Source organism: Cupressus sempervirens, chromosome 3 (assembly GCF_028749045.1).
Source record: "Cupressus sempervirens isolate cs-2001-9-10 chromosome 3, ASM2874904v1, whole genome shotgun sequence".
In the NCBI taxonomy this organism is placed as follows: Eukaryota; Viridiplantae; Streptophyta; class Pinopsida; order Cupressales; family Cupressaceae; genus Cupressus; species Cupressus sempervirens.
Window position 1 is genome coordinate 951,969,158 of NC_143120.1, and position 21,444 is coordinate 951,990,601.

The 21,444-nt window shown below is 32.9% G+C and overlaps 1 pseudogene; it reads right to left on the reverse strand.

Annotated features, from left to right (window-relative positions):
* The window catches only part of LOC149569894 (calcium-dependent mitochondrial ATP-magnesium/phosphate carrier protein 3 pseudogene), a 38,359-nt pseudogene extending 17,364 nt beyond the window's left edge, over positions 1–20,995 (reverse strand).
* Between the last annotated feature and the right edge of the window lie 449 nt (positions 20,996–21,444).

Genomic DNA, 21,444 nt, shown 5'->3' on the forward strand with positions numbered 1-21,444 from the left:
CTTTTAGTAGTATCTATTTTCCTCAAATGATGCTTTACACAATTCACTCCAATGTGTCTAAATTCTCCATAGTATTGACATTTGCACCAAGTGTTATAGTCCCAACCAAATATAGCTTTCACTATTTTTTCTGTTGGATTTAATATCTTGGTTTTACATTCTGATGATTTGTGCCCATGCTTCTTACATTTGTGACATTTACCCTCAAATCTTGGTTTCTCTTTGCATTCATTTTCTCTATGACCATATTGATTACAATTGTAACATTTTCCATTGAATTTTTCTTTTCCATTGCTCCAAATTTTTTTTGAAGTATGACCTATCTTACCATAGTGAATGCAAGTAGGCCTTTGATTCTTTTGAGCTCCATGCTTGGATGATTCTCCTTTTTCTATATATCCAATTCTTGCTTTTCTTTTTTTTTCTACAGAGAATTTTCTCATTCAATTGATTCGTGTCTGCTTGAGATTTCATCATTCTTTCATTGATTTGTCTTTTAGAGTTCAGGTCATTCCACAATCTTTCATTTTTAGATCTTAGGTTCATGATTTCTTCTTTTTCATTGAAGAGCTGATCAATGAAGTCTACTTTCTAAAGGGATAGGTGTTGGAATTCATTGTTCTTTCCTTCCATCTCTTCTCTTATCTTTTTTTACTCTTCCATAACTTCACATAATCTTACTGACTGAATTTCTTTTTCTCTTCTTAGTTTTCTTACTTATTCTTATAGAGAACCATTCTTTTCTAGGAGTTCTTTGATTGCTTCATTGGCTTTGTCATGATTTCTTAAATGAAGGTCTTCAATTCTTTCTTCAATGTAGAGATGATCATTCATTTGAATTGCAAGATCTTTTTCTATTTTTAGGGATTGAGAGAGTTGCTCCTTTTCTTTCTTGAGTTGGGCAATAATCATTTCCAAATCTAGCTTCTCATTGTCAATAGCCTTGTCAAGTTTGAATATCTCCATGGCCTTTGATCTTTGCTGAAGCTGTCAAACTTTTCTCTGAGAACCACAATGCTTTGATACCAATTTTTGGAAATATTCTTAAAGACTAAGTTACTGAGAGGGGAGGGATGAATCAATAACTTCTAAAACTTATATAACTTTAATCCAATTAACACTTAATCCAATATGAATATTCTAATCTAACTGCATGCATGAGAAACTGAAAACGTGAAAGCATACACTTTGACACAAAGATTTGTTGACGCAAAGACCTTCCAAATAGAAAGTAAAATTGAAGTGGAGATGATACCCACAAGCTTTCGTATTGCAATATAAAGTTGGCCTATTAAGGCTTACATTAAGCACTTCTAATTATCTACCCTATTAAGAGTAATAAGAACTATTAAGTCCACCTTATTAAAGGATTTACAAACATACAAGGAAGTATGCACTCGGTGAAGAAATTTGTATAAAACTGTTAAGTCTAGCTTGTTAAAGGATTTGAGTGATCCACCTATTAGGATGAAGCAATAGTTGATCTCTAATTTGCAGCTTGGTTTGTTGAATGAGATTCTTCTGAGTGTACAAATCACCTTGCTATGATAGATGAATCTTTGCTGCTCCTTATAATATCGTAGCCTTTGTAGTTCACTCTTTCTGCTCTTCCCTGATGACCACATTACTTCCTTATCAATTCCATACATAAATTGGATGTGATACAATACATTACATATATACCAATCCAATTATACAATTACAAAGTTAGCCACAGTACAAGTTTACACAAATATTACAAAGTTGGCTCAAATGTAGACACTTAGGTTCTGAAGATTGACTTGTTAAATTTTTGATACTTAATATCCATTGTCAATGCTCAACATCATCATGCACTTGGTAGATGTATAAGCTTGGTCCATAATGATCACTTCCAAGTAGACTTGAACTCGTTCTACACTGGTAACTTGGTGAATACTATGAAACCCAACATATAAACTAAATCACTTTTTTACCACTACATAGCTTGGTAAACACTATCACCTTGAGATCACCATAAATGAAGTCACTTGGTTAACATTGAGTAGCTCGTTTAATACTGGACTCACATCACATCAACTGCAAGCTTGGTAAGCACTACACAGCTTAGTTTGCACTAGTAAATTTGATATACACTAAGATGCTTGATTTACACTATTTATCTTCACATTAGTTGTAACTACTTTGTATACATTGAAATTTGTCCAAAGGACTTGGTAGCAACTATAGAACTTGGTAACAATTGAGATGCTTGGTTAACACTGTTAACTATACAATAATCTCGGTAGATACTTACAATTTGAATAAGTGTATGTCATTAATAACAAACTTGACTGATATGTCAACAATATGATCAAATTGTGTTCTCATTAGACTCTTAGAACAATTTAATTGAATTACTCTCTATAGAAAATCCCAAAGAATTTCTCATTTCAAGTTTTTAAAAAAAACCTTGAAATAGGTACTGAATCAATGTTATTTGTACAAAAGACAACTACTCCCAAAGACCATGACCATTATTTCTTAGTTCTTAACCACTCTGATGAAAATTAATAACTACTCAATGAAAATTAATAATCTCTTATTTCTTCCAATCTAAACTTTCATGTGCCACAAAAAAAATTTGTTTCCAAGAAGTTGATACAATATCCCTAGCCATCACATAAAGGCTAGAAAGCATTTTCTAGATAATAATTTTTTTAATAATTAACTCAAAACTTGATCTCATTTGATACTTTTCTAATGATGGAAAGAGAGTTGATATGTATGATTTGATATTACCAAATTTAATTTTTGAAAGATAAGATTATTGGAAGCATGAATGCTGATGATACCCTATAGGAGAGTATTGTAGAAACATGATTAGATCGTTATCATGATGATATGTTAAATTCATGATTTTGTTTGTCATTGATGTCAACATAATAGTTTTCTATGGTATTTGACAAAAGAATAGCGCTAAAGATCAAGTTGGTACGAATAGATCATTAAGTATTTTCACTAGTGAGGTTAATGAGAGATACTACTAAGTGTCTAGCATATGCATCTAACCTCAAGATAAAAGGATATTAAGTTTGAAAGAAGTTATATAAGGTTTGGTGAAGATTTTTCTAAGATAGAGTTTATGGAAGCATGTTCTGGTAAACTTGTTATATCTCTTAGCAAAGTTGTTATTCTAAGAAGCAAGGTTAAAGGCATGTAGAAGACATGTTGGAGATGACATGCCTAATATTGATTTTCATAATATTACATCTATGGAAAGTTATTCAAATTACAAGGCTACTAATTGATGTTATTTCTAAGTATAACATGTTCTTAATGAGGTCCTATAATAATTAATTGAGAAGGTGTAATAGCTGACTCATGGAATTGTTTTATGGATTTGATATAAAGGAAGGACAAGATGAAGAAAAAGATGAAGAAACATCTGCTGTATATTGGTCCAAGATATTGGATCTTGAAAAAATTAGAAAAGATAAATATTGTTGAAAGTGTGTTGAAAATTTGTACCGAGGATGAGAGAGAACTTTTCATGTGCAACATGAGAGCTAGAGAAGCACTATTGTTTGCACTTCCTGAAATAAAGTACAACTAGGTAAAAACACTTGATACTTCTCATAAGATTTGCAAAGTTTTGGAAAATAGTTTTAGAGGTGATGAACATTCTAATAAAATGAGGCTAAAAAGCTAGATTTGTGAATTTCAAGATGCTAAAATGATGGAAGATGAATCCATAAGAACATATGTAGGCATAATATTAGAAATTACAATAGGTATCAGATTGCAAGGAGGAACCAAGGAAGATGATGAGGTGATCTTGAAGATATTGAAGATTTTAACACCACCATTTGAGCATGTAGTTCAAATGATACAATTTTTGATCTCTTGTACCAAAGATTTCACCAAGGAAACATTACTTGGGAGACTTGAAACAATTGAGAATGAGCGTAGACAGTCTAGAGAATTTTCTAGAATAGAGACAACTTTTAGTACCCAAAACATTTGACCTAATCTATCAAGGAGCACAAGTGCTAGAGGAGATTTTGCTAGTAGTAGCGGATCTAATGAGAAAAGAAAGATAGAAGGAGTAGCCCTTCTGGTAAGAAGAGAAAAAGATGGTAAGAAAATATTTAAATGTTGGACTTGTAATGATTTTGGTCATTATGCATCTAAGTGTCCTAAAAGAGAGAAAAAGTATAAAGGAAAGTTCAAACCTAGAGATAGAGATTGTTTATATGCTAATGAAGAAGTTGATTTTGATAAATGGCTTTGGTATCACAAGTTGAAAAAAAATCTAATTGGATATTTGATAGTGGTTATTCACATCATATGACTAGTGATATGAACAAGTTTGTTTACTTCAAAAGTTATGATGGAGACATTGTTAGAGTTGAACACAATGCACATTTTCATGTTACAAGTATTGGATCTATAACTCTTCATGGTGATACTAACACTGAGGATGTATATTTTATTGATGGTTTGAACCACAATATTTTGAGTGTTGGACAACTAGTGGATAAACGCTATCAGTTGCAATTCATACAGAAGACATGCATGATCAAAGACAAAGATGGAAAGGTAATTGGAATAGGAACTAAATCTAGAGGTAACTTATTTCAACTAAATCCCACTAAAATAGCATGTTTGGTTGCAAAGTTAGGTGGCAATTGCTTATGACATATGAGATTTTGTCATATAAACTTTGACAACATTGTGAAAACTAGTAATATGTTTGTAGTTAGATATTTCCCTAATATTTTTAAGCCTACTAACACAATTTTCAAGGAGTGTGTATTGCCAAACCATAACAAGGCTTCTTTTCCCAGCAAGGAGTTTACTACTACAAAAAAGTTGGAGATTATACACACAGATCTTAGTGGTCCTACAAAGGCTAAAGGATTCTATGGTGAAAGGTACTTCATGATTATTGTTGATGTCTTTTCTAGAATGATGTGGGTTGCATTTCTTAAAGAAAAATCTAAGGCATTTGACAAGTTCAAGATATTCAAGAATAGAGTTGAGAACGAATCAGGTATTGAGATTAAATTTTAAAGATTAGATAGAGGAGTAGAATTTATTTCAAATGAGTGTAACATCTTTTGTGAAGCTAATGGAATCAAAAGACATTTTTTTCACTCTAAGAACCCTAGAACAAAATGGCATTGTAGAGAGAAGAAATAAGTTAGTAACAAAAGTAGCAAGAGTTATGTTAGCTAAGAATGATGTATCCAAGTCATTTTGGAGAGAAGCTGTGAATACAATAGTCTACACTATGAACAGAGTGCATGTCAAGAAAGACACAAATAAGACCTCTTATGAACTATGGTTTGGTCACTCACCTACAATTAAGTATTTTAGAATTTTTGGCAGAAAATGTTATATCAAAAGAGATGATGATGTTTGTAAATTTGATGCTAGAAGTGATGGAGTTATGTTTCTTGGTTATTCATTAAAAATAAGAGCTTATAGATGTTATAATTTAAGAGCTAAGACTATTGTTGAAAGTGCAAATGTAAGAGTTGATGAGAAATTCAAGATACAAGAAAGAATATTTGACTACAATTCTGATGATGAGAATGTTTTTGTTACTAAAAGGAATGATGAAGTATTCTTTAAGACTAACAATGATTTGCAAAATGAAGGAGAGAAAAGGTAGGAACAAAATTTGAAACCTAGAACTAAGCTAAGAGTTGAGATAACAACTCCTACTTCTGGTAAGAATATGACAAAGAATCATCCACTAGAGTAGATCATTAGTAGAAAAAGATAAAGGTGTGCTGACAAGAAGTAGAATCAATGCTATGTCTAATATCTCAAGTAGAACAAAATAATGCAGATGATGCATGTAGAGATGACTACTGGAAGCAAGCTATGAAAGAAGAATTGGATCAAATAGTGAAGAATGAGACATGGGAATCGGTCCCTAAACCAACAGTAAAAAATGTGATAGGAACAAAATGGGTATTTAGGAACAAGATGAATGAACAAGATGAAGTTGTAAGGAATAGAGAAAGATTGGTATGTAAAGGTTACTCAAGACAACAAGGAATAGACTATGAAGAAACCTATGCTCTTGTGGCAAGATTTGAAGTAGTAAGGTTATTCTTAGCCTATGTAGTACATAAGAAATTCAAAGTGTATCAGATGGATGTCAAGTTAGCATTTCTAAATTGAGAACTTGAAGAAAAGGTATACATAGAATAGGCTGAAGTTTTTCCTTTAACAGATTACAAGGTCATGGTATGCAGATTGAAGAAAACATTAACAAGCACCCAAAAGCTAGTATGTAAGGTTGGACAAGCATTTGAAAAAACTTAGATTTAGCAAAGGTATTGCAGGCAATAATCTAGACTAGAAAGAAATAGATGATGGATTGATGACTTTGGTAATATTTCTTGATGATATCATATTTGGACTCTTGGAGAAGATGATAATGAAAGTGACAAGTTTGTAAAAGAAATGAAGAAAGAATTTGAAATGAGCATGATAGGGGAAATGAAATATTTCTTAGGATTACAGGTTGTGCAGGATAAATAAGGGATCTTTATTTCTCAGACAAAGCATTTGAAAGATCTATTGAAAAGATCTGGTTTGGAAATATGTAAACTAGTTGGAACACCTATGATAACTAGACATAAGTTATCTACAAAGGATGAGAAACCTACTATTGAGTAGGAAAAGTATAGATATATGATTGGAGGATTACAATATCTGACTCACACAAGGCTGAATATGGAAAATGTAGTTGGAATTGTTGCAAGATTTCAAGCTAATTCTAGAGAAGCACATTATGCAATAGTTAAAAGGATATTTAGAGATATAAAGGGAACACCAAAGTTTAGATTATGGTATGACAGATCTAATGATTTCACTTTATATGTTTATATTGATGTTCATTGGGCAAACAATATGGATGGCAAAAAGAGCACCAGTGGTGGAGCATTTTTTATTGGAGGAAGATTGGTTTCTTGGTTAAGCAAGAAGTAGGATTGTATCTCATAGAGTATAGAAGAGGCAGAATATGTTGCAACAACAAACAATTGTAATCAAGTTCTCTGGATGAAGCAAATGCTGAAGGATATAAAGATAGAATTTAATGAACCTATTATCATACATTTTAATAACACAAGCACAATGAATATGTCTAAGAATCCAGTTTTGCATTCTAAGACTAAGCACATCTCTATCAAATATCACATGTTGAGAGAGAAAGTTGCAAAAAAGGAAATCGGTCTGGAGTATGTAATCACCAAAGAGAAGATTGTAGATATTTTCAAAAAAGCCTCTTCCTAAAGAGACTTTTTGAGTATTTGTAAGGTATACTAGGGGTTATGCCCCTACCTACATTAGAGTAGATGATGCAAGAGTGCATTAGTCCAATGATACAAAGCCCTACTGTTTGTCCAGACTAAATGTTGATGCTTCCTATATGAGGTAGTATCTGTGATGGACAAAGTCATCTAGGACTCTTCATCGATGTTTTTTTGAACTGTGTCTTTGGACACTTGAGTAGGTCAGAGACAATTGTTGCACTGATAGATGGTTGTTGAAACCTTTGACATTGATTTCAATGGGGGAGAGATTATAGCATGAAAAAAAATTTGATACATGGAGAAGTTACAAAGCACATTGAGGTATATCAATGGGGGAGAATGATTGATGAAGAGGATTTGAAAAGAAAGGATAACAATCTTTAATAGTTGGTATTCTTGGAACTAGATGTTTTTCCTCTATGTTGCCATCAATGCCAAAGGGGGGGGATTTTGGAAGAATGAATGGTAATGATGCTCCTATGGGGGAGTAATGTAGAAATATGTTTAGAGAATTATCCTGATGATATGTTACATTCATGACTATGTTTGCCATTGATGTTAACATAGTAGTTTACTATGGTATCTGAGAGAAGGACAATGGTAAAGATCAAGTTGGTACAAATAGATTGTTGAGTATTTTCACTAGCAAGGTTAATAAGAGATACTATTAAGCATCTAGAATATGAAACTAACCTTGAGAGAAAAAGATATAAATTCTAGAAGAAGTTATGCAAGTTTTTGGTTAAGGTTTTCCTAAGATAGAGTTATTGAAGCATGTTCAGGTAATCTTGTTATATCTCTTAGCAAGTTGTTATTCTAAGAAGCAAGGTTAAAGGCATGTAGAAGACATGTTGGAGATAACATGGCTAATCTCACTCATCATAATATTACACATACATAAAGTTATTCAAGTTACAAGGCTAGTGATTGATGTTATCACTAAGTATAATGTGTTCTTAATGAGGTCCTACAATAATAATTGAGATGGTGTAATAGCTAACTTAAGGAATTTTTTTATGGATTTGGTATAAAGGAAGGACATTTTCCTTTGATTGCATGAACAAATTGCATGAAGCATGAAGAGTAGAATATTGATATGCAAGGATAAGCAAAGTAGACCGAAGTTGGTTGCCAAAGTTTTATTTTGAGATCCAAGGTTTGTGACTTGGTTTACAAGATCTAATAGTGATTGGTCTAGTTGACAGGACATAGGAAAGACGATGAAGTATAGTACAAATAATTATTCTGGAATGAATAGTTGAGAGATCATTGGATAGTGAAGTTTAGTGGTCTTTCCCTAGAATCTATTTGGATAGAGGGTCCTTCTACCTTCTACAACTCCTAACAGGGTTTGAATCTCCTATTAGGGATTCAAATTCTTCTAATAGGGACTCTTATGTATTGAATGTGTTTATAGACTCCTAACAGGGTCCATCCTCTAACAAGGAATACATACATTAGTATATCTTTGTGGGCATCATTCCCACCAGGGTTTTCCCTCTGATCAACGGTTTCCCTAGTTAACAAATCTAGTGTAATTGTGTATGTGCATCTTGTTATGGTTACTATTTACTTTGATTGAATGGTTAAGATCAATTAAGGTTGATAAATTTTTTAATTGGATAAATGATTCACCCCTCCTCAGTTATCTTGGTGGACTATTATTTCTAACAAGCATGATATCTTGAAAGGCTTATAGGAACTTGTGTGGTATTATAGTCTATTATTTAAACAATCATGACTATTCTATAAGTCCTGGGTAGGAACTTAGTTGTATTGCAACCATTTTTCTACATGACATGACAATAGAATCTCTACAACTATCCTAAAGGTAGTTCCTACTACTAAATCATCTATTTATTTGGTAACAAATCCTACTTTTCTTTGTATTGGTGCATTTGTTAAATATTTTATCAATATATGGCACAATCATTGTATAAGGACTAAAATGTGAGTGTAATTAACTCCAAAACTAATTCAAATTATAAAAAATTAAAGATTCATCATAGCATTTAACAATATATCCAATTAAATGAAACTATAATCTTTCTAATTTATCAAATGTAAAAATATAACAAGTCATCATACAATAAGATTGAGTAGTTAAAAAAGATAGAATTAATCTTGTTTTTCCTAAATCTATAGAGTAATTGTAGAAATATTTCTAATTTATTATATTAATTTTTCATTAATTATATCTATATTGCATTAATAGAGATTGATGAAAGAAACTAGTACTAATTCTTTGGTTTAAGGTAAAATAGGTTTTAAGGAGATCTAAAACCCCAATTCAAGTTACATAAGATAAACATTAGAGACCATAAAATAAGACATTGCAAGATAAAGATAAAATTTGTTAAAAACCAAGAAACCTATAAAAAATAAAATCCACCACTTGACAAACACCAAAAAAAATGGAGAATGGGACAAAATAAGAGAAAACAATAAAGAGAACCTAGAAGCCCTTTGAGAGCCTTAACTACTTGGATCATTATCACTTCAAGGTCTTCCTCTAGAGTCCTTAATGTTCTTGAAGTAGAAGCAACATTCAAATATTTCTTCCATCTTCTAATTGTGGTAGTTAGATTATTCTTTTCAAGAAAATTCATCATCACTTGTTTGCTTTCAACTGCATTGATTGTATGGATCATCTCATCATCCTTTTGTCACACCTTTAAATCATATTAATATGTCATCCAATCATATTTTGACACATAGATTATTGCTTACATCTTAACATCATTATTTTTTCTAAAAATTGGATTAGTATAGACATTATAGTGTTAGAAATTCCACCAAGATAACTGAGAGAGCAGGGGGTGTGAATCAATTATCTGATTAATAAAACTTTTATTAACCTTATTAATTCTCAAACATATGATCAATATTTAAAAAAAAAATGTTATAAGAAAATACACATACATAGTAACACCATATATGTTAAACTAGGGAAACCCTTATTTAGAGGGAAATCCTTGATGGGAATAGTACCCATAGAATAATGTACTAATATATAAGTTCCTTTTAATAGGACAGATTTAGTTAGGAGCCAATGAAATACATTAAAAAAAGAGTATCCCTATTAGGAGACTTTGAATCCCTATGAGGAGATTCCAATCCTATTAAAAGTTGTGCCAACCTTGTTAGGAGTTGTAGAAGGCAGAAGGACCCACTATCCAAAAAAATTTAGGGGCAAGACCACCATACTCATTGTCCAATTAGCCTATGTATTATTCCTTTTTGAATAATATAAAATAAAATTGATCCTCTTCATCAAACAAATTTGAATCTCTTAGAAACAAATCTTCATTAGTTTTGTTTCTCCCCCATTGATATACTTCCCCCATTGATATCAATAAAGGAAGCATCACCATTCAATCCAAATAAACAATAGTGCTATGTACCATTGGAATACTGTAATCTCTACATCATCTACTATAAATTAGGAAGGGGCATAACTCAGGGCATACCATACAAGTACTTAAATGTATCCTTGCGAAACGACTTTGTTAATATATCTACAATCTTCTCCTTTATACTGACATATTCTAGTCTAATCTCTTTCTCTACAATTTTCTCTCTCAAAATGATACTTAATGTATAAACCCTAAAATAGTCATGTAGACTATGGCCCCCATTATTCAATTTATCAATTTCCTAAATAAATGGTTTGCAATATTTTATTAAATCAATTCAAATCAATTTCCTTGATCAAATTCAATTATTTCAATATTTTCTAAGGTTGATCATTTTATCCTAAGTCTTATTTAAATAAAAGAAAATCTCCCTTTTAATTAAATAAATCCCCACTTAAAGAGGAAATAAAATAAATAAAAATTAAAAATTCCTCTACACTTAAATGCACATATTTCTAAGTGGGATTCTATTTAATTCTTTTCCTATTTTCTTATTGGTGGATCTTTATTTCACATAGATCATTCTTTCTCCGCCCTTAATTAAATCTTTTTACCTCTTAATCTTGATTGTCCAATCTTCTTTATAAGGGAGAGCTCTCTCCTCATTTTACATACACACACTCTATGTTATTTTTATGTTGGAGGTTTGAAGAGTGATTTTTGAAGAAGGAGTCTGAATACTAAAGCTTTTTGTAGAGAACTTTTATCTTCTAATCTTCTTCTCTCACACATCCATGGCTTCCATTATCATATCTCATCCATTCATTTTCATATTAGCTTAGATCTTGCTTTTATAGATTAGATCTTGCATTGATAGATTAGATCTTGCATTATTTTGCATTTTTATCATATAGATTAGCTTTCATTGCCATTTGCATGCATATTAGATCTTTGAATCTCTCATTTTATGGTGTACTTGCATGGGCACAAACTAGGTCAAAACTGAGGGCATTCATTAAAAACCCTTGCACTCCATGAATAAAGAGCTATGAGTTGCCATTTGAGACCTCATTCTTGAGAAATCTTGGATATAATGACTCATATAAGTGTGCTCACATTTTAAGCACACATTTTTGGTGCCCACTATGGGGCAACCCACCTTTACTTGCTGGTTTTGAACATTTTTAGATTTAACCCCCTTGTACGGATTTGTTTGGAGATGAAAAATCCTAGATCTTAAATATTTGATCATATCTCCAAAATGGCTTGTTTGGTCTTATTTTGTTTCTAAAAGTTGGCAACACATTAGAGAAGCTTCAGTAAAAATTTTAGATTTTTCCAAGGTATTTTTTATTTTTTATAATTTTTTCTTGATTTTCATGAAAAATCATTTTAAGGAGAAAATTAGCACATTTTTTGGAAAACTTTTCATTTTTGAAAAGGTCTCTAAATTATAAATAGGGCTGCTTCTTTGTGTTTTAATTTTAAATATCATATTAAGGCTCAATAATTTGATTTGCAAGAAATGGTCTATTTTGACAAAATGGCTCCCTAGGGCACACATAAAAAGATATTTTCAAAATTTTGACATTTTTGGAAACCTCTCTGATTTTTTTATAGGGGTTTCTTTTCTACATTTAGGGTTTTGGATCATATTTCATATCATATAGGTCCAATCTTGATGACTAGGTCAAAAATCAATATTAAAAAAGGACATTTAATGAATAGCTTGCATTTAATTTTCACAATGGATCAATACATGATGTGAGCTTTCATTTGGGTAATTTGTTGATTATAATCACTCTTAAAAATTAGATTTTTAGATCTAACCCTAGTTTTGCATAAGTTAGATATATATTGCATATCTTGTGTTTGCCTCTTTTGCTTGTTGCTTTGTTCGTTGCGAGCAAGCATTCAAGTGTAAATGAAAGGTACAACAAAGAAAAGATGCATTGCAAGGATTATGAAATATATTTTTGGATCTCTATAACATTTTTATTTGAAAGTAGAAGGAACATCTCATGTATTTGGCTTGAGTGCTTTTACATGCTTTCATAGATTCAAACTTCATTTGGTGCTCTAAAATTGGATCTACATTTGCTTTCATGCATTTTTGTTTCACATGGTAATTAGGTCCCATGAACACTATTTAGGAGATCTTGAGAGATTGAGCTTCATTCACTTTTTTTACATCCAAAGCTCCTCTTGATGATAGATCCCCTTATAGGTAGGGAAGGATATTTGTTATTATCTCACTATTTTGCTTGTATTTGTCCTCAACATCCATTAGTACTTTCTCTTTTAAGATTGATGGTTTTTGTCTTTGGATTTTCCAAAATTTGGTGTGGTGATTTCAAATTAGCATGTCAAAAAATCTTGTTCACTATGTTTGGGTAAGGTGAAAAGGCTAGAGGAGTATGCTCTGTTGCCTTTTGGGCACATCAAAAACTTGAAACCTTTGAATCCAAACCAAGTCCCCATGTGGTAAAACTTTACGTGTCTTCCTTAATTAAAGAGGGTTAATCGTAGTGGAAATTTCCTTTATTAGGTCAACCACGTGGATAGAACCTCAAGTGGTAATAACTATTTTTGGCATGGTAGTGACAACCATTATATAAATGTCCTTGTGGGGGAAATCCTCATGGGTGTTGTCTTTTGTTGGGTTGTTAGATCTCCTCAGGATCTTCGATCGATTAAATTCTCAAAATATGTCAAAACCCTAGTGCACTAGAATTGGATTTCACCCACTCTAGATTGCAAAAGCTATAGAGTTAAATATTACTAAGAACCATAGTGCTGCCAAATTTTCTTTTCTGAGAATATGTGCATGATTGGAAAATATTTTGAGAACATACACAGTAGTGGTTCTCGGGATTAGATTGATACTATGACACTATTCTTGTTCATGTGCAAGGTTGCTTTGTCCCTTGCTTATTATTTGAAGACATTTGCTTGAAATCCCTGATTGTTGTCTTGCATGCCTAGTTCATGATTAAAAATCTTTTGATGCACCTAGTTGGACATTTATAAAAAACAAAATATGAGTTCCTGAGTCAAGACTTTATGATCAACCTACTTTTTTGTCCTATTATTTCCAATCTCCCTAGGTTGATCTGGTTAAGATTAGGCTACTTTACCCATTGTTAGAAGCTTGTTTGCACCTTGGGTTATGGTGCTTTAACCTCTTGAATTAGTAATCTTTGATTTCACAAGTGACCTTGCTCAAAGTTGGTGAGTTAGAGACCATCCTTGTTGAGAAATATATACCTTGGATTCTTTGATATTATGCTTGGAGAGTCTTAGTAATCTCTTGTCCATCCACTTTCATCAAAAATTCAATTTCAATTAATTATAATTTGGGTAAATCATTCTCCTGATCCATATGTTTTAGGGTATTCACCGAAAGTTGTGGGCACCTCTTTGGTAGTGTTGGTTTATGTCTATTACAATATTTTATCTTATCATTTCTCTTTTGGACAAGTGAGTTCTTTTTCTATCCTAGTTTGGTACCAACATTTCTTAGGGTTATCCTATCAACTAGTACCTTTTCTTTTAAATTGGTTACAACTTCTATTACATGTTGCTCAACATTCAAATGAACTCAAATGGTATCAAATTTCACAAAATGACTCTTGGTCTTCTTTCTTCTTCATCTTCCATGTCTTTCTAGTCTTCCATTTCCCTTCTTCCTCTTCTTCATGTCTTCTTGATTCTTTTCCTCCAATCATCATATAGTTTACCTTCTTCTATTCATCCTTTCTCTTCTTCCATGGTTGATTCTTCTTCTTTTGGAACCATGGATCTTGAATATCTTGTTAGGGACCCTCATTTAAGCATAGATGAACTAAACCTCCTTATTGAATTTGAAAAGTGTTGTTACTCCAATAGATATATGGATGCTAACCTTGTGACAAAAATGATGAAAAGCGGGAAGAAATCAAACATTCTTGCTAGGATCATATGCAAGGCATATCAAGATATCCTTCTTCTAAATATTACTTATCTTCCAATTCTCACCATGATTCTTCTAGATATCATTCAAATTTCTCATCTTCTAAGTCTTATCATGATTCTTCTAAATATCATTCACATTCTTCATCTTCCAAGTCTTATCATGATTCTTCTAAATATCATTCACATTCTTCATCCTCTAAGTCTTATCATGATTCTTCTAAATATCATTGATATTCTCCATATTCCAAGTCTTACCATGATTCTTCTAAATATCATTCATGTAGGTCTTCACCTACCTCTTCTTCATGATATCATTCTTCTTCTACTTCTACCAAGAGTCTCATTCCTCTTATTGAGACATACCAATATCAACCTTTACTCATTTATCAAGATGAATCCTAGGACATAAAATGTTTATACCTTAGCCAAAGATTACATTATTATAAAATTCACAATTTAATACTTTATCTCACCTAAGGTATTTCTAATATATTTAATTGTCGTAATTTAACTAGGTATTACTACTAACATTTTAGATTTACTCGCTCTAACACACATATTTATATGAAAATGCTAATCACCTTACTCCTAACATTTTCTACTAACTATTCTTAAACTATACTATGAACTATCCCTTCCATCTTACTTTACTTGCTACCACCTCATATCTAATTTTACCACTAACCCCTAACCACTAGCTATTAACCTGTATCACCATGCAATTGAAAATGACAATAACATCTAAGCCAAAACTTTTATTTAATACATTCTACTTAACTACTGCATATACATCTCCCCATACAAAAAAACCATTAATACTGTCATGCCCAAAAACACCAACAAGTTATGTTTTAAAATTTAGAGGTGATAATAGGATTAAATGTGATAAACAAGTATTCAAGTAAATTCACTTAACTTCCTCACGCACATGTATAATTATAAAATTTAAACACAACTCAAAAACAAATTTCTTTAACATAATTATCATTTGAACATATAAGGAACTTGAAAATTTTCTCAATTAAACCATCATCAAATCATCTTACTCCTGATGTGCATCCATCAAATTTGAAATTACAATTAAATCACAAGATAAACAATTTTACTCAAACACCAATTTTATTGGCAAACTTGATTCAAAGGCTCAGCTGGGAAAGAATCAGGAAGAAAACCTGACTTCGTTGCCAATCCAACAAATTTTGAAATACCAATTTACATAGGATATCAATCCCAAATTTCAACATTATAATTGCATTTTCTTCATGACCCTCATCAATGGATTTATAATGTTTTCTGCAACACATCTCTAGAACCATGGAGGAAACAAATATCTGATCGGGTGACAACCAAGCATAACCAAGAGACAATCAAACAAGCATAATCATACATGGTTTACACAATAGGATTCACAATGAATCAAAACTATGGAAAGGTGGATTCTTCCAACCAGGAGAAGTCGAGCACAACACCAAACAGATGCCCAATCGGGGCTATATACCAAGAACTTTCGTTCTTCCATTTCGACATACCATAAACATACAAGGTTTGTGCTGACAGGTAGGGGCCCATAAAACCCTACCCTTTCTCCCTCTTCTCATCCTGAGAAGAGTCAATCGTTTTAGAAATATTATACTTTAGTTTTTAAAATAAATATTATGCTCCTAATTTTTATATTAGTAATTATTATGCTCCAATTTGAAATCGGAATTGTTAGTTGAGAAATTTATTGTTAATAAATATAACTAAAAGTGAATTTTTCATCCACATTCTTTACTAGAGTTATTCCCCAAGGTCATGGGAATGAAAATAAAAACTAACAAGTTGAATTAAATATCCATTATGATAATGGCTAGAGAAAAGGAAACGACAGTTGGTAAAAGACAAGTTATTTGAGAGGAAGGCAAGAACTATGAGTAATTTTAGGAGGAGGAAGTGTTATTTTAAGGGGAGAAGAATTTCATTGAGGTTAGGCTTTCTTTTGAAAAGAAAAGTTTTTTCTTCTACAAACCACAAAAAAGAGGAGAGTCGGTGGTAAAGGAGGAGGGAGACACATTTTTGGGGAAGGAAGCCACAAGAGAAAGGAGGACAAACCACAGAGGTAGGAGCTTGGGTGAAAGGAAGCAATTGCTCAAGGTGGCTTTCTATGGAGTACAAATCTATTTAGGTTCCTCTCTATTTTCATCTTTTTGTGCATAGCTTATGTGAAAAAAAGAGTCATTGAAAACATCTCAGCAATTATTACCATGTTCCGTATATACTTATCATAAAGCATTTGGTATCTTTGAAGTCAGTAGAATAAAATATATGGTGAAATGAACTTCAGAATATTTCTAGCCGGTTCATGTTTTGTTGTCTATTTTCCTTGTTTCCTACAATATTCAAACATATCGTCAAGTTTAGAAGGAAATAAAAATGTTAGGAAATAGAACTAAACAACAACTATTATCCAAAAAAAAAATTGGTGTTTCTTTAGGATGTACATGCTAGTAGCAGTTTGATGTGAATGGTAAGGAAGTAATTGTTATCTCATATTCTATTTTTGTTTGGATTTTTATTAAAATAAGATGTGATTGCCACTCCATCAGTATATGGAGAGTTTTATGTGCAAAATGAATTCTAAAGTAAAATTTATGTGCCTAGCAAATTGATGTTCCATTATTGTATCAAGCAATGAAGGCAGTGAATCCTTATGTTTAGTTAGACGTGATTAGTGGAGGTGGATACTACAAGGCTAGAAAGACATTAGCCCATCTCTAGCTAGTCCATCTAGGCTGTAACCATTTCTCCTCTATAAACCAGTGATTTATATGAAATTGGTGTCTGTTGTGATACAATGGTTGAAAACAAAAATGGAACTTAGTGTTTTTCTATGATGTTTGATAATAAATTAGGACTTATCAAATTTTTAGTTGAAGGTATAGGAAATTGAAATGTTGTTTTCTTTAGTTGACCCTCTACTATCAATGGAGATTCTAGCCTTGTTCATATCTCTGGTTGAAAATTTATGTTTGACAATTAACAATAGATCTAAGGTAGAAGTTAACTCCAAGAAACTTCATTTGTTTTTATTTTCTTTCATATGGATTGTTAGCTTTCATTTCAAACTTTTATTTTAAATCAAAAAAACAACATGTAAAGGATATAAATCTACCTAGATATGATTTATTTAGTAGATTTAAGAAAGGGACACAATCCATAGGTAAAGAATGTAAATTTTAGGGTCTAATCAAATCTTGTTGAGCAAGGTAGAAAGTGGGACATATAGTAGTTGCAAATATTAAACTCATAGTAAATCTTACAAATGGAGAATCACGAGACTCCATCTACAATACTCTCTCTATCTCAATATGCTTATATTCTTTTAAATAGTTGAATAGGGCTACAATTTTTTAGAAAACCAACAACAAATTATTACTCTTAATTTATTTTTATTGAACTTGTGTTCTGAAATCTTAATTTTACAATATGAAAGGGATAGTTAACAAAAAATTAACAAAGCCATAATTTTCTTTCTATGATGTAGTGCGAGGCAAGAGAATCCCCAAAGGAGATGTCCTAGCCCCTAGCTATACAACCATGCAACAAAAACCCAACAAACAAGGAGTAATAATGCCAAATCTGATACCAAATCATAATAATATATTCATAAAATATAACTGATTACATGCAATGTGTCGGGCTGTAAGGCCTTCCCAGTTACGACCAAATACAAAGTAAGTAATAGTTCTATAAGATCCCTCAAGATCCAATCCCACATCCTAGCTAGTCCAGATCCACACTCTGGTAGAAACCTCTAAGGAACATCTCAAATTGTGCTTGCAAGACCACCGAGAAATCTCCTTGTTTTCCAAGCCGCAGCTACTAGACCTTCTCAAAATTCACTCTTCCAAGCTCCTCTACCTCTTCTTCATAGATGAATAATGCCTAAAGACTTCCCCACAACCCCTACTTATACCAATCTAAGCCACAGGTCAGCCAAGAACAAAAATTAAATACAAATACATAAATTAAATGCCAAAGTCGGCCTCCTACAACAATTAAATTCCCAAAATTGATGTCTTAGTAAAATTGCAATATCTCCTAGCTCCGGATGAATTAGAATTCGATCTTCTAACCATGCTGAGTCCCAAGACCATGCCAAGAAACAATAGACCATGCCAAGCTCCCAAAACCATGCTGAGCTCCACAGACAATACCGAGCTTCCAGTGTATGCAGAGCACCAAATTCCTTCTTTAATCAAGTACCAGTCCAAGCATCCACCAAAGCAACTACTGAGCCTCCTCCCATGAACTCCAAAGTAGCCACCAAGAAAAACCAAGATGCTTCTGCATCAGACTCCCTAGGTAAATAGAAAAGTGTGTCCCACACTTTGATGCCCAAAGAAAGAGCAACAACCAACTTCATCTTCACCAAAGGCTTCCACTCCAACAGGGATAAGAAAACTAATCTACACATCATCCACATCCACATCATTCTATCAAACACTAGAATCTCAACCATCCAAGTATCATGCTCACTCCCAGGAACAAACTAAACATAATGCTTCAACATAAAATCCTCATCCACAATAACAACTAGTGAATACACACCAACAACAAGGGACTCCATATCAGCCACAAAATCCACATCAGTAGCAACATGAAGATCTCCATCAACACATGCCGAACTCTCAACACCAACCATCTCATTGCTTACAACAAGATGGTCTGCAACACACAACTCACCACCAATAGCAACCAGATCATCCATGACCAAGTGCTCTACAATTTCCATGTCAAACTCATCCAACTGATCATGAAAACCAATGTCCATCCTAGCATCAACAAGGTTAGGAATATCTTTAGGAACAACTTCTATCTATTCTGTAGGTTCTTTATCAAACTCCACAAACTGATCAACAAAACCAAACTCTACCACCTTGACCTTCTTAGCTTGATGAACCAATCTAGCATCCAACCAAGAAAACATCTTAGAAAAATTCCACTCCACTATATCATGGAGTTTTGCAATCATCTCAAGGTCCAATCCTCTCAGAGCCATCTCCCAAGATCTTCAAAAACCCTCTACAATGAATCCTTCCCGTGCTCCTTGTGACAACCTTGAATTGTTTTCAAGTCAAATCGCAACCTACCACCTTGCATGAACAATCAAGAACTACATCACAAGTCTAGGACCATGGATTTGCAATCCAAAAATTCTCTACGATTATGCCTCAACAAGATTATTCATCCATGTTTGCATCCATCGATCCATCTGTAAGCCCTTTGCAATTGCAAGCCAGAACCACAATCTACCACCTCACAACCAAGAGATCTAGGAATCCAAAAAGAAAATCCACCACCAAATCAAAATCAACTCAAATCTACTTCTCCAACCCAAGTCCTAGTGCAAACTCCCTCAACTTCAGCGATCTGTCCAAACATTCAGAAACAACCTTCACTCTGCTACCACTTGACACAATGCAAGGTAGTAGAATCCCCAAAGGAGATTTCCTAGCCCCTAGCTATACAACCATGAAGCAAAAACACAAAAAACAAGGAGTAATAATGCAAAATTTGATACCAAATCATAATAATATATTCATAAAATATAACTGATTACATGCAATGTGCTGGGTTGTAAGGCCTTCCTGATTACGACCAAACAAAAAGAAAGTAATAGTTATACAAGATTTCTCAAGATCCAATCCCACACCCTAGCTAGTCTAGATCCACACTCTAGTAGAAACCTCCAAGGAAGCTCTCAACTTGTGCTCACAAGCCCACCAAGCAATCTCCTTGTTTTCCAAGCTGCAGCTACTAGCCCTTCTAAAAATTCACTCTTCCAAGCTCCTCTACCTCTTCTTCATAGATGAATAATGCCTAAAGACTTCCCCACAACCCCTACTTATACCAATCTAAGCCACAGGTCGGCCCAAAACACAAATTAAATACAAATACATAAATTAAATGCCAAAGTCGGCCTCATACAACAATTAAATTCCCAAAATTGATGTCTTAGTAAAATTGTAATATCTCCTAGCCCCGGATGAATTAGAACTCGAAGTTTTAATCATAGTTAGAAATCTAGGCCCTCTTCTATCCCTCAAACTTTTATCCTCTAAATAATTTTAGAAAATTAGATAGATGACCTATAATAGGCACCAAATTCCTAAGTAAAGTTGAGCTCCCCCAAACCATGCCGAGTAACCAAAGACCATGCCGAGTGACCAAAGACCATGTTGAGTCCCAAGACCATGCCAAGAAACCATAGGCCATGCTGAGTTCCCAACAACATGCCAAGCTCCACAGACCATGCCGAGCTTCCAGTGTATGCTGAGCACCAAATTCCTTCTTTAATCGAGTACTAGTCCAAGCATCCACCAAAGCAACTATCGAGCCTCCTCCCATGAACTCCAAAGTAGCCACTGAGAAAAACCAAGATGCTCTTGTATCATTCTAGTATGATAAATGAAATTTTAGGAGATTAGATAAAAGAAGCTCTTCAAAGACTCATGGTTTGATCTTAAAATGCTAAATTCTGATTCTTTGTAAATTAAAGATTTAGTAATAGATTTTCCATTAAGAGTTGATTTGTTTATCTTGAAGGACTGAAATTACTAGAATTAATCCGTGGGATTGTAATTATCATCTTTATAGTGATTGAGTTGTAAGGTTGGGTGTTGAATGTGGATCGAAAGAGGAGGGTAGTTAAAAGGATATCAAATAATGATTTTGGTTATTCTTTTCTTATTGCCTACAAGTCTTTTACACTAAATTGGTTCATGATGCTTGGCCAAACTCGGTAAAACATATGACTGAAATGCATTGGTTATTTTACTTTGTTTTCCCTCTTTCAC